The 2,700-nt window shown below is 36.6% G+C and overlaps 1 pseudogene; it reads right to left on the reverse strand.

The window, feature by feature from the left end:
- Window positions 1–1,611: 1,611 nt before the first annotated feature.
- On the reverse strand, window positions 1,612–2,242 carry LOC129529449 (high mobility group protein B1-like; annotated as a pseudogene).
- Between the last annotated feature and the right edge of the window lie 458 nt (window positions 2,243–2,700).

The raw sequence follows: 2,700 nt of genomic DNA on the forward strand, positions 1-2,700 counted from the left end.
ATTACTTAGGAGAAAGTTCCTCTACTTTTTTTTTTTTTTTTTTTTTTTTCAGACAGGGTCTCACTCTGTCACCCCGGCTGGAGTGCAGTGGCATGAACCTGGCTCACTGCAGCCTCAACTTCCTGGGTTCAAGTGATCCTCCTGCCTTAGCCTCCCAAGTAGCTGGGACTAGAGGCATGCCCAGCTAAAAGAGTTCCTCTAGTAATAGTATGCATTTTCAGAAATACAATTTCCCTAGTGAGTGATTTCACTAATTTTTTTTCAGATCTTTGTAGCTATACTCATTAGTGACAGTCAGTGAGCCACTAGTTAAGGGCAAAAAAAAAAGTTCTGATTTAAATCTTTCAATTAGGTGGACGTTCCTTTCTTCTACCTTCTCTTTCCTTCTTTGTCCTCTGCCATTCTCTCCTTTGTTCCCTCTCCGCATTATTTATTTCCCTCATTCACTTTTCCCCTGCCTACCTGTCTCCCTCATGTTCTTCTCCATCATTTCTTTCCTTTCATTCATTCACATACATATATTAAACTCCAGAAATAGTCTTTTGCATAGAATTGGATTATAATAAATTTGGAAATAAATGTGTATATAAATCAATGATGATTACGTTAGAAAAAAGTTATTTGTCTCTGGTTGGCTGACACATTTGCTGCAAGTTCAACCAAACCATGGCTTTCATATAGGGTGTCTTGCCAAAGTATGCAGGCTAATTTCATGTCTTAATGTGTTCCTTCAATTTCACCTACAGAGCAGGCCAAATTGATGGTATTTTAGAAAAATGTGTTTATTCTACCTTTCTAAACCCTTAGAAAATTCATTGTGCCATGTATTTTTAAAACATTTTATTATTTAAACTATTTCCCTTCACAATTCTTTAGGTAAGAATTTTAAAAGTTATCATGTATGACATTTTTGTTGAAACTTTGCTAACCTCATTATTCTTTTTATTTATATGTCTTAAGTGCTTTTGCTCCTGTATCTTAATAAGAAAGTTTAAAAAAGAAAGTTAAGATTCTTAGGAAACCTGAGGAAATTGATATGAAAGGTCATACTAGTTTTACCAGATAGATATATTAGAGTTTTATTTTGGGCATAGGCCAACTGCTAGTTATTCTGAGACTTTAAGGCAAAAAGCAAATAGTTACTATGATGTTGTTTTTCTTTTGTTTTTTTTTTAACTTAAAAAATTGTTTTTACTGAGAAAGACTCAGAATGTCAACAAAATAGCTGCAACTTTTTCCTGCAATTATGGAGTGATACTTAGTTAACAGAACAGTTATTTCATATAAGAAGCATCAGGGACAACTGAAGTTGAAAAGCTACAATCCTCATAACCCATATATAACTAATTTGTGCTGTGTGCCATCAAGAACCTACTTTAAATTTCCATGCCAATTTACTAGGCAAGGCCAGTGGCTATTGAAAACACCATCAGAATGAGGCTATCTAAAAACACATTTGGTAGTGTGTTAATTATACAAAAAAAGACATTGTGTAGTTTAAAAACAAATCTTATACAGCCTTACATTTCAATATTTTTGTTTAAAATGAGTGAATTCTGTACAGGGGGTTTAAATGCTTTATAGACCAGAAAAAACGGCTTTAGAACCAACTTATTCATCATGATCTTCTTCTTCTTCTTCTTCTTCTTCCTCCTCCTCCTGCTACTCATCCTCTTCATCTTCTTAATCTTCCTTCTTTTTCTTGCTTTTTCAGCCTTGACAATTCCCTTTTTTGCTACGTCAGCCTTTCCTTTAGTTCTGTATGCAGCAATATCTTTTTTGTATTTTTCCTTCAGATTTGCAGCCTCTTTTTTCATAAGACTGCTTGTCATCTGCAGCAGTTATTCCACATGTTCCCATTTCTTTGAAACATCATCAATGGATAGGCCAGAATGTTCTCCTTTGATTTTTGAACACTACTCAGACTAGAACCAAAAAAGCCAGAAGGAGGCCTCTGGGGTGGATTGGGATCCTTGAACTTCATTTTGTTTCCCCTTTAGGAGGGATATAGGTTTTCATTTCTCTATCATAACAAGGCTTGCCAGCTTTTGCTGTGTCTTCAGATTTTCCCTTCTCTTCAACACACATGGTCTTCCACCTCTCTAAGCACTTCTTAGAAAACTGTGAGAAGGTGACAGAAGTATCTGGATACCGTTTCTTGTGCTCCTCCTGACAGTTTTGCACAAAAAAATACACATGATGACATTTTGCCTCTCGGCTTCACAGGATCTCCATGGCCCATGTTTAGTTATTTTTCCTCAGTGAGGCAGAGCGTTGCCCAGTCCCTCTGCTGCTCTCACTTGCCCTGGCACTATCTCTATGGAGCTCAATGTACTTCAATCTGTGATGGTGTTTTGATGGGTAAATGTGGCAAGGCTAATCTACAGTCCCCTTTGTAGGATGTTTCTGGGATGATTGATTCTAGAATGTTATGATATGATACTAGAGCTCCTCTCTTATGAGAGTTGGAGGATGGAAGGGTGGCCATTTTGAAGCGTGTGCACACCTTCTTATGGCTATTCAAACACTAAGCTAGATGCTACAGTGAAGAGATTTTGCAGAAGTAATTCAAGTCTTTAATCAGTTGACTTTAAGTTAATCAAAAGGGAGATTATCCTAGGTGATTCTGATTAAGTTAGAAACATTTTAAAAGGGAACTCAGGCCTTCCCTGAGATCAGTGTTTCCAATGAGAATTTGAG

Source organism: Gorilla gorilla, chromosome 1, assembly GCF_029281585.2.
Source record: "Gorilla gorilla gorilla isolate KB3781 chromosome 1, NHGRI_mGorGor1-v2.1_pri, whole genome shotgun sequence".
Taxonomy (NCBI): Eukaryota; Metazoa; Chordata; class Mammalia; order Primates; family Hominidae; genus Gorilla; species Gorilla gorilla.